The following is a 12,502-nucleotide window of genomic DNA, read 5'->3' as shown; positions in this document are numbered from 1 at the left end:
TTAGTTCTGAAGACTCTTCTAACTCATAATCAATGAAAATAACAAGGAATATGGAGCCAAGGATTAGGGTGACTGCTTAGAGATGGAATGTAGAACAGTCAAGCAAGTTGGTCCTGCTTCCATCCCTCCCTACACAAACACAAACATTCACACACCCACATACCCACACACACACAGCCAAGCAGTAAACGGTTTGGCATCTGCTTTCAGACTGAAGAAGTCAGCATGAATAACTGGGTCACAGAGGCAATACAGCCTTCCAGGTGGCTGGCAACACCCAAAATGAATGGAAAAATCCTAATAGAGACAGCTGGAAGGTTCTGTGCTAGCAGATTCCACCCCTCTCCACTGCAACAGTGGAGGCACTCAGGAATAAATTTAAAAAGTGTCCACAGACAGGGAAAGAGGAATTCGCAAATGCAAAGATAAGCCTGCAATCAAGACTAACAAAACACACAGGGAAAGAACAATTTTGTTACAGAGAGGGTCCGAATAGGACAGCGATAAGAAAAAACAAACAAATAAAAAGCACAGATACTGAAAAGAAAGCAAGGAAAGGATCAATAACTATAGGTGATATGATTGCTTTTATTGAAAATTCAAGAGCAGTTAAGTGACAGACCAGTCGAGTTAATAAACAAGTTCACCAGATAAAAGATTACTAAAGGATTTAAAATAACGCCCTGCACATGGTAAGTACTATGTAAATCTTACCTTTTTATACAGGAGTGACCAATAGAAAATGCAAGTTTAAAAAACTGTTTACAAAACCTCAGTGTAAGATCTTTAAAAGAAAAACATAAATGTTACTGAAGGACATAATGAAGATATAATAAATGGACTGATAAACCATGTTTAAAAATGAGAAGAATAAATATTGTAAAGATATTGTCTTCCTGAATTCTTCTATAAATTTGGTGAAATCTCAATCCAAAATCATACCAGAATTTTTCCTTGAAATTTACAAATTAATCCCAAAATGTATCTAAGAGATTAAGTGAGTGGCCATGGGGCCCATCAAGAACAGCCATCCCAGTTCAAAGAACTAAGAATTCTAGATAGGACAGGAAAAAATCTTTTTCAGTGCATTGCTGAGCTAGCAAAAAATCAAAGGATATGCTCAGAGGTTAACCAAATAAAGTGAAAGCAATACTCCATGGAGAGAAGTAAAGCCTGAAATTGGTGTCTGCCCTAAGGGGATCTGTCCAACCAGGAGAAACTTGAGTTTCCATTTTATAGCCCATGAGAGAAAAGGACCGACACGAAAGCAAGTACTCACTTAAGTTCACTAGTGAAAAATCAGGAGTCAAGTTGGAGATGAGTTAATGGAAACCAACCCCTCCACACATACATGCATCTGAAATACAAGAAGCCTACACTCTCATTATGAGGGTGAACTGCAAAAAACAAACAAATTAAAAAACAAGCAAACAAAACAAAAACAAAAAAACTCCCCTCCTCAGAACAAGGAATGATTTATTATAGGTTTCAACCTTGGAAATGAGGGGAGAGAGGGAAAATAATCTCCACTGAGAATTCATAACCATAAGCCAGCTTTCAAACACATTTGCTACATTTAGTCCTCAAAACCTCAAACCAAGAATATGTTTTAAAGGGATAACATCAGTTGCCTCTAATAAACAAAAAAGAGAACCTCTGTGGAAGAAAGTAACTTGAACACAGATGCCAGAGAATACCCATAGATGAATTGCTCGGCACTGGAAGTTATGGGAAAAATCACGTACACACACACACACACACACACACACACACACACACACACACACACCATGAACGTACAAATGAGGAACCTGGTTGCCACAAGTAAAACCCAGTGGAAACAAAAGGCAATAATCTGCTACTATGTAGTTTTTTGGTTGTCGTTTTCCTGTGTTTGGAAATATGGAAACATGATAGAAAAGGGAAATGGAAGCAGGGACCCCTAGGATGGATCAAGAAATATGTATTACGTATCTGTTGGGAATTCAGGTGCCTTGAGTAATACAATGAAGACATCTTTGCTTTCAAAGAGATCATAGTCGAGCTAAAGAAATAATAATGCACATGTTAAAATAACATATAAGTCAGAGATATGAGCCCCAAAAGATGTAGCATGGACCACTGTGGCCTGCAAGACTCAGAAGAGGCAGGTGGGACTTGAGTTGTGCCCGGAAGAAATAGGATTTCCATAGTATCAGAGAAGTGGAGGGATTTTTCAGGAAGTAGGAGGAAACACAAAGATGGAAATTCTACAGCGAATACAGATAGGCTCTTAAACTATCACCAGATACTTCCACAGAAAAGAATGACAAGAAAATGCTTCTAAAGGAGGAAAATCGGCAGCACCCAGGAAATAGAAGAGAGGAAGAACACATGTATATACAGTGCTATAAAGCAAACTAATTAATTGATCAAGTAAAGCCTGCCTATAAAATAAGTAAATAATGAAAAAAAGACCAACAGCTAATTGTAAAAACAAGGCTCTATTATCCAACTGTGTAAGTGGGAAGAACGGTCAGTTGGAAGTGAAGACCCAAAATTCTCTTCCTAGCTTTACCACTGCCCAGCCTTGAAATTCAAATTATTTGGGATTCAGCTTTAGTATTTGAAAATTGGGGGAGGGGTGTGTGTCCATGGAGGAGGGCAGGTTAATGCACGATCTCATTCATGCTGCAGCACTACCTTCAACTGCAAACCTACAAACTCCACAACTCTACAAGTGGAATAATGAGTGTGGTATTTCCTTCAATGCCCAGAAGAGGGCACTCACACTGGCAACAGAAATTTACTAAAGTAACTGTAATCTCCCCCTTTCACTGGCTCAGACTGAGCTTCATTACCCAAGAAATCCACGGGGTGGCAATAACACTGAGTGAAAAGTAAATTCACAGTTGAATTCTAACAGGCTTCTTCAGTGGCAAATGTTGACACTTTTCTCTTTCCCCGCCTTTATGATGTCACCAAGGCCAGAGAAGCTGGGAGAACAAAGCCTGTCCCAGTCCTGCGAAGGTGACTTTACCATCCTCATCCTCATTTTACATAAGAAACTAGAAAGAGAGAAATATTATCTAAGGTAGCAGAGATAGTAAGTGATCCAGACGGAATTCACAATTTTGTATCTCTGGTCAAAGTCCATGGTCCCTTTGCCACACTTGCTGGGGGAGCTGAAGAAAACCGATTTGATTGACAAAGGGACCTTCCTTCCTAACCACGCTTCACTGATATAGAAATGAGATGTTTGCTCTTTTCTTTATAAGTAAGGGGCACTTAAAAGATTTGATTCTGTATGAGCACAGGACAATACATATAACTTTCCCAGACACTATTAAATAGTGTAGTGATTGCTATAGCAATTTTCAGCTTTAGGATTTATTTGAATCACTCATGCTTCTTTCCTGCCACTTAGATGGAGCAGGAACAGTTTTTTTTCATTGGCCGTAAATTTCGTCAAGGCACTTTGAGTTACAAATAACAGAATTTCATTCAAACTTGGCTAAAGGGGAAAAAAAGGATAATTTTTCAGTGGAATAAAGGTGCATTTCAAAGAATCCAAAGACGAGGAGTTTCCTTAGGTGATACAGAAGGTTTAGAGTCAAGAACCAGAAAACCATTAGGAATTATGGCAATTGCCCTCATACTCATTCTCTTTCTCTCCAGGTTCTCTAGCCCGTGGATTTCTTGGCATGTCTGGGCTATTGCCTCTTTGTAATGACTGGCTTTGTCTTCTTCTCTAGACGGCACACAGCTCCTGGATTCACACACCCTCAGCTCCAGTGGCTAGCAGAGACTGGCCCACATCTTTCAATCCAGATTCCTAACCTCTGAGAGAAAGAATCCAACTTGGTTGGGCTGTGACTATGGCATAAGTAATTAAGCACAAACAAGGGTGATGATTATCTAAGAGGGATGTTCTGAGCCAGCATCCACCCTAGAAAATGTATGTTACCAGTGGCTAAGTAACTTTCTGGGGAATTTGAAAGCATATCAGGATGAATTTCTAAACCATTTGGCATTTCCACACTTCCCCCTATGCTAATGGTGATAACTATCAAACCATTATTTGGGATACAGATTTTGATAATTTTTCAGGATATTTAAAGTTAGATCAAAATTTGAAAATTTTCACTTACAATATCTATACCTCAGCCTGCCCATTTAAAAATGGATTGGAAAAATTAAGATGTATTTTGATGATAGATCAAGTAGCAATACACTTAAAATGACAAAAGAGTAATTTAAATTTGACATACAGAAAGACTTCTGACGAAGGGTGGAGTCACTGAAATAGGTTGTCGTTTACAGCAAACACATCTTTTCTGGAGAATGATCCTCAAATAGTAAAGTGGATCTAGCAAGGATATTTAATATCCTGATTAGAACCAAGTCAGTGAAAAAAAATTTTTAAGTGACAACCTTAAGTTTTAACAACCAACATTTAGTCTGTTTAGCAAAAGAGAATGTAAAAGTTATCAATACGTTACAAATGTGCGCTATTATCAAAAGCTAATTTAAATGCTGTTTATACTCTACATCAGTGATTTTCAAACTGTAATGCACTTCAGAATTGCCTGGAGGTCTTGTTAAAACAAGAATTGCTGCCTGTCCCTCCTCCTCCAGTTCCCGATTCTCTAGGTCTGTCTATGGTCTGATAATTTATAATTTGCATTTCTAAAAGTTCCCAGATGGCATTGATGCTGCTGGTTTAGGGATTGCGCTTTGAAACCTCCTGCTCTAAACTCAGGACAGAAGAACCATTTCTTCTTCCTTCCTTCCTCCCTTCTTTTCTTTCTGTTTCTTTCTTTCTTTCCTCCTTTTCTTTCTCCTTTCCTTCCTCCCTCCCTCCCTCCCTTCTTCCTTCCTTGCCTCCTTCCTCCTTCCTTCCTTCCTTCCTTCCTTCCTTCCTTCCTCCCTCCCTCCCTCCCTCCCTCTTTCCCTTCCTTACTTTCTTTCTCACATAGTTTTTGGTGTATGTGAGAACATGTAAGTTTTCCTCCCTTAGCAAATTTCAACCATCTGATATAGGTGTTGTCACTATAGTCACCATGTTACGCATTAGATCCTCAGACCTTATTCAGTTATAGCTGAAAGCTTGCACCTTTTTACCAACCTCTCCCTATTCCCCCCATGCCCAGCCCCTGTCAACCACTCTTCTTTTCTGTTTTCTCTTCCGTAGGTTGCCTTTTAATTTTGATGGTTTCTTTTGCTGTGCAGAAGCTTTTTAGTTCAGTGTAGTCCCACTGATTTATTTTTGCCTTTGCTTTTGGTGTCAAATCCAAAAATTTATTGCCAAGACTGATGGCAAGAAGCTTTGAGAACTTGAAGAACTCTTGTTCTAAGCTCAGAACAGAAGACCCATCTCTAACTAATATTTTTCTGGGTTCATGCAGAGTTACACCAAACACAACCAAAGGCACCAAAAACTGTAAGCAAACCAAAAAAACAGCAAAATATTTTACTGGCTTACTTCTCAGGGTCCTGGTTTATCCCAATTGCAGATGTAGATAACGGTGGTTGGGAGAGTTAAATCTATAGACACGTTCACAAATGACATTTCATAAACTCTCAAAGATGAATGAAAGCTCAAAAGCTGTAGTCAAGGCTAGTACTAGACAAAATGAAAGACAAAGAAATATGTGTTCAGATTGTCACATGTTTGTGAAGGATCATGGTATAATGGAATCATTACAGATTTTGTTGTGAGGCTCTCCAGAGTTTAAGACCTAGATCTGCCATTTACCAAGTATGCAATCTGGTATACTGGTTTTCATAATACCTATTAAAAGTGATGTTGAGAACACTATCAGGTAACATATATTAAAATGTCTAGCACATAGTAGGCATTCAAAAATAATAGCCACCATATATTAGAGTCCTATTATGTGCAAGGCACTCAACTAGGTGCATTAGCTTGTCTAATCCTCATAAGAGCCCTTTGAGTTGTCATCATCATCATCACCATCATCATTCCCACTTCACAAACAAGAAAACAGAATCCCAAGTCACTTAGGCAAAAAGTCAAAGCAAACCCCCAACAGCTTGAGACCAAATGCTTCTCTTTTTTTTTTTAATATCTCCACCTGTATTTCCCAGAGATGTCTTAAACTTTTAAAATTTTATTTTATAAAAAATATGTGACGTGTGAGATCTTCCCTGACCAGGGATCGAACCTGGGCCCCCTGCAGTGGAAGCGTGGCGTCTTAACCATTGGACCACCAGGGAAGTCCCAAATGCTTGCCTTTCTACAAAGATGAGTTGTCTAATCCCCCTTATCATTCTCTTCCCAAGTTCCCTGGCTGCAGTTATGAACCAGATGTTCTTATGTGAGAATAATTTCCTCATTTAGTTGATTTTGCATACCTTGCCCTTAACTTTCCTCTCTCTAAGTCATGTTCACTACTTTTATATCTTAATTTTTTATATCTTAATCAAGACCTTGTTGGCAGACCTAATTAGGGAAAACTAAGATGTGAGGAAATTTTATTTTTCATAATCTAGTCTCCAGGTTTTTCCGACATTGCTTGAGTAACTCTTTAGTCTATCTGCTATTAGAGTCTGCTCCCAGTGGGGCAAAATCTGACCCTGTACTTCTACAGCATAGTTGCTCTTCATCCTCTCTGACTATGCAGTGCAAAGGAGTCTGTTTTACGTCATAAACTAGTCTGTATGCTATTGTCAATGATATAAATGATAACAACCTTACTGGGCTATTTGATCACCTGCCTTTGAATAGCTGTTTTGATTTTTTTTTGCATTATTCCTTTGATTCTGCTTAGATACATTGTACAGTTGCTCCAGCAATTATGTCCCTAAATAATAACAGTAACTTACATCTTTACTGTCACAATGTTCACATACAATGTTGCATAAAGCTCTTTATTGTCTCTGGTAGGTGGGTCTTCAGAACACCCCTTTACTCCACACTTGACATTCAGAGACTACTGTGCCGTGTGGAGCAGAGACACCCTGTCATTATTAATTTAGTTTTATAAGGTACTCCTAAGTTGTTGAAGTCTTTTACACTCATTTACAAGCTGCTCTCGGAGCAATACTGAGAAATGGGTCAGCATTGTCATGGATTTTACAGATTGGAAGGAGAGGTCTCAGTTTACAGGTTATTTTCTGAAGGACTGACAATGCAAAGTCTTTCTTTCTTTTTTTACGGTACGCGGGCCTCTCACTGTTGTGGCCTCTCCCGTTGTGGAGTACAGGCTCCGGACGCGCAGGCTCAGCGGCCATGGCTCACGGGCCCAGCCGCTCCGCGGCATGTGGGATCCTCCCGGACTGGGGCACGAACACGCGTCCCCTGCATCGGCAGGCGGACTCTCAACCACTGTGCCACCAGGGAAGCCCGCAAAGTCTTTCTTATAAACAGAATCTAGAATCTCTTTTGCCTTTTGGTCATGAACATTGTAATCAGCCAGCAAGCATTAATAAAATAATGTTATTTTCTTAGTGATCTTGGAATTGCTTACTTTTATTAAATCTCCACAATATGTGAGTTGTTACACAGATTATAACGCTGACACATAGTAAGATGGATAAGTGACACAATATGTCAGATGTATAATGGCCCATATATATTGTCTATAGTGTGTTGTAGATTTTAATTTGGGTGCTTAGGTGTGGTAAGATATTCATATCAGGCTCTTCTCTTCATCAATGTCATTTTGATCCCTTCCCCACCCTGCCCCATGACCGTAATAATCATAATCAATTATAAAGGTGCCACAGGGTCTGCTTCTAGGCCTTCTCCTTCTGCTCCAAGCCCTCTTCAGTTGTGCCTATCTCCGTGATTTTCTTCCATAGCAGTTGATAGTTGAATAAATTTTAAAATCTATATTTGATTTGTAATGACAGAAAAGTATATTTGAGTGTATGGTATACATATACAAACATTGTAAATGTATATAAAAAGCCAGAAAGGATAAAAAGCATGTCTTAAAAATTATTTTAACTTTTTTTAAGGAGACAATTTCAAACATTCAGAAAGGCTGCAACTATAAGAATAATGCAAAAAGAATCCACATACCTTTACTCAGGTTTGCCTAATAACATTTTACCCCATTTGCTTTGTCACTGTCTCTCTTTTTGCCTGAACCGTTAGAGGGTAAGTTACACCCATCATGGCCTTTTACCCCTAAACTTTTCAGTGTGTCTTTCCTAAGAATCACGACAGTCTCTTACATAACGACAGCCCAGTTTTCAACTTCAGGACATCTAACACTGACACAGTACTTATCTAATCTACTGTCCGAATTCCAGTGTCGTGAATTAAACCAACAGTGTGTTTTACAGCATTTTTTGCCCCCTCTAGCACACATAACCAGTCTAGTGCTGTATTTCATTGTCATGTCTCTTTAGCCTCCTTTTTTTTTTAATTAGTTTATTTATTTATTTATTTTTGGCTGTCTTGGGTCTTCGTTGCTGTGCGCGGGCTTTCTCTAGTTGCGGCAAGCAGGGACTACTCTTTGTTGTGGTGCATGGGCTTTTTCTCATTGCGGTGGCTTCTCTTGTTGCGGAACACAGGCTCTAGGAGCTTGGGCTTCAGTAGTTGTGGCACGCAGGCTCAGTAGCTGTGGCTCGTGGGCTCTAGAGCACAGGCTCAGTAGTTGTGGTGCATGGGCTTAGTTGCTCCACAGCACGTGGGATCTTCCCGGACCAGGGCTTAAACCCATGTCCCCTGCATTGGTAGGTGGATTCTTAACCACTGCGCCACCAGGGAAGTCCCACAAAGATTTCTAAAATGGCTGTGGTTCAAGGTCTGATAAGAGTTCATTTGATAAGGAAATTCAGTTATTTTTGTGGCATACAACAATTTAAGATAATAATTGGATAATGAGGGTATTGATAAATTTCTCTGAACTTCAATTTCTGGAATACCTATATCAGTAAACTTATATCCATATATATATAACCTAAGAAGGTTTATTATCACTTCTTATTTGACAATGTTTCCCATGTAATTTAACATGCCAAATAAACCTAATTAGTTTAACATCTCCTTTATAAGGCGAGAGACAAATCTTTTGGGAATTTCCAGGGGCCCTCTGGGAAATCTCAAAGTTAGTTTGAGGTCAAAAAGACTCCATTTATATTTGATCTGGGAAGTTGTAAAAAATGTCAAAAGGTTTGAACATTTGATTAAATAGGATCACAAGTCATTATGAAATAATGCTTATTTAGCAGGAGTGACAATAGAAGATATTAAAGGCAAATACGGAAGGTTACATTGTTGTGAACAAAATTTAGTTCTTTTACTATTGAGAAGACTCAGTTCTCCTAGGTAATCAAAGATCTAATAAAGACAACATGAAGCACAGGTAATTATTTTGGTAAGACACAAAATCTTTGCTTTCCCGGCAGATTACCCAGAAGGCAACAAAACAAAAACAAAAAGCTTTCGCCGTCTCCTATCAAGAGCAGACTAACAGTCCAATAAAACTGTCTTTTTAACAGAAACAAAAACATATTCTAATTCTGCACCCGTGTACTTTTGATATTAAGGCTCATTCTTTAAATATATAATTCCAATCATAGCCAGCTTGACCACACATAAAATTCATTTCCAGGATTCCTTTTCCACAAAACTTCTACCAGGATTTTTGTATCCCTTCAGGTTTTGTCTTAAATTTGTCCTTACTCATTCTTCATCAGCCAGTCATTCCACTTCTGGACAAAATTACTTTCTTTTCCTCTTAACAAAAGTATGTTCTTCATACCTTTCCTTATCCTAAAAACATATTCTTAGAACTACCATAGGACTCAGCAATCCCACTACTGGGCATATACCCTGAGAGAACCATAATTCAAAAAGAGTCATGTACCACAATGTTCATTGCAGCTCTGTTTACAATAGCCAGGACATGGAAGCAACCTAAGTGTCCACAGACAGATGAATGGATAAAGATGTGGCACATATATACAATGGAATATTCCTCAGCCATAAAAAGAAATGAAATTGAGTTATTTATAGTGAGGTGGATGGACCTAGAGTCTGTCATACAGAGTGAAGTAAGTCAGAAAGAGAAAAACAAATACCGTATGCTAACACATATATGTAGAATCTAAAAAAGAAATTAAAATGGTTCTGAAGAACCTAGGGGCAGGACAGGAATAAAGATGCAAACATAGAGAATGGACTTGAGGACATGGGGAGGGGGAAGGGTAAGCTGGGATGAAGTGAGAGAGTGGCATGGACATATATACACTACCAAACGTAAGGTAGATAGCTAGTGGGAAGCAGCCGCATAGCACAGGGAGATCAGCTCAGTGCTTTGTGGCCACCTAGTGGGGTGGGATAGGAGGGCGGGAGGGAGACACAAGAGGGAGGAGTTATGGGATATATGTATACGTATAGCTGACTCAATTTGTTATACAGCAGAAACTAACACACCATTGTAAAGCAATTATATTCCAATAAAGATGTTAAAAAAATAATAATTAATGACAGTAATGCAGTATAACTCCTTGAATAAAATAAGAATCTATAAAAAATTCTACTTTCCTTACCTACTTTTTATACACAGTTGTTTTCTTTCACTCTTATTACTTCTGGAGTTTTTAATTAAATGTATTGAATAGAATTCTTAACCCTTAGAAACTTTAGTTTCTAGTGAAAACTGAGACGTAAGCAATTATGCACTGGTTGTTACACCAGCGTTCTGTGCACTGGCAAATTTATAAATGCTCAGTAATTTCTAGAAGTACAGTCTTTCTCAGTCAACTTTTTAATGTGGCAGAAGACATGTTTACTATTAAACTCAAACATCTTTAATTCCTCTGTAATAAGAATCCAAAAGTAGGGCTTCCCTGGTGGCACAGTGGTTGAGAGTACGCCTGCCGATGCAGGGGACACGGGTTCATGCCCCGGTCTGGGAAGATCCCACATGCCGCGGAGTGGCTGGGCCTGTGAGCCGTGGCCGCTGAGGCTGCACATCCGGAGCCTGTGCTCCGCAACGGGAGAGCCCACAACAGTGAGAGGCCCGCATACTGAAAAAAAAAAAAGAATCCAAAAGTAGATGAACTTATATTCAGTTATTAAAACTTCAGTGTTATATTTTATTTGGAAATGATCTAGATATTCAATGACTATCCATCATTTAACTTAACTTTAACGTTTCAAGCTAACAAAAAGTTTTGGAAACTATTTTTAAACAATTATGTTTAGATTACTCATGAAAATTTCACAGGACATTAAACAACTAACCATCTTCTTAAGTTATTTTTCTTGCTGACAGATTCTGGAACAGTGGTAACATGAGCTTATTTGACTTTTAGTAAACCTAGGTAGAATAAAAGTTGTATGTTTGCATTATATTTAATGTGAATAGCTCTGAAGACATGTTCGTTTTAACTAAACCAACAAAGCTTCAAGTAGCTTTTATTTATTGAAGATTATCCTATATCACTTGAACTTGAAACACTTTTGGGTTAGTTTCTATATTTCTGAGCGAGTACTTGATTTGTATAAGCACTTATTTTTCATCAAGCTAATTAAATAGAGCTCTTTTACAAATTAATTTTGGCAATACCCTCTACAGGTAGAAAAATCACACATCTGTCCATATGTATATAAATATACATAAACATACAGACAGATACAGAGATCTTATAGTTTTTTTAAATTAATTTATTTATTATTTATTTTTGTCTGTATCAGGTCTTCATTGCTACGCACAGGCTTTCTATCACTGCGGTGAACGGGGGCTGCTCTTTGTTGCAGTGCATAGGCTTCTCATTGCAGTGGCTTCTCTTGTTGCAGATCATGGGCCCTAGGCGCATGGCTTCAGTAGTTGTGGCTCGCGGGCTCTAGAGCACAGGCTCAATAGTTGTGCACACAGGCTTAGTTGCTCCGCAGCATGTGGGATCTTCCTGGACCAGGGCTCAAACCCATGTCCTCTGCATTGGCAGGTGGAATTTTTTTTTTTTTTTTTTGCAGTACGCGGGCCTCTCACTGTTGTGACCTCTCCCATTGCGGAGCACAGGCTCTGGACGCGCAGGCTCAGCGACCATGGCTCACGGGCCCAGCTGCTCCGTGGCATGTGGGATCTTCCCGGCAGGTGGATTCTTAACCACTGTGCCACCAGGAAAGTCCCAGAGATCTTATAGTTTTAATTTTTAAATTGCAGCCATGAGAGAGGATTAGTTCAAGATGGCAGAGTAGACGGACGTGTGCTTACTCCCTTTTGTGAGAGCACCAGAACCACAACTGCTGAACAATCATCAACAGTAAGACTCTGGAACTCACCAAAAAAGATACCCCACATCCAAAGACAAAGGAGAAGCCACAATGGGACTGTAGGAGGGGTGCAATCACAATAAAATCAAATCCCATAACTGCTGGGTGGGTGACTCACAAACTGGAGGACACTTATACCACAGAAGTCTATCCACTGGAGTGAAGGTTCTGAGTCCCACATCAGGCTTCCCAACCTGTGGGTCCAGCAATGGGAGGAGGAATTCCTAGAGAATCAGACTTTGAAGGCTAGTGGGATTTGACTGC

General features: G+C 39.2%; 1 non-coding gene across 1 annotated transcript; it reads right to left on the bottom strand.

Moving 5' to 3' along the window:
* Positions 1-6,146: 6,146 nt before the first annotated feature.
* On the bottom strand, positions 6,147-6,219 carry TRNAW-CCA (transfer RNA tryptophan (anticodon CCA)). Its single transcript has one exon. It is a non-coding gene; the product is annotated as a tRNA-Trp (tRNA).
* Positions 6,220-12,502: the final 6,283 nt, after the last annotated feature.

This window comes from Orcinus orca, chromosome 11 (assembly GCF_937001465.1).
Source record: "Orcinus orca chromosome 11, mOrcOrc1.1, whole genome shotgun sequence".
NCBI lineage: Eukaryota > Metazoa > Chordata > Mammalia > Artiodactyla > Delphinidae > Orcinus > Orcinus orca.
Note: the sequence above shows the minus strand (reverse complement) of the source record. Positions and strands in the feature narration are given on the sequence as shown.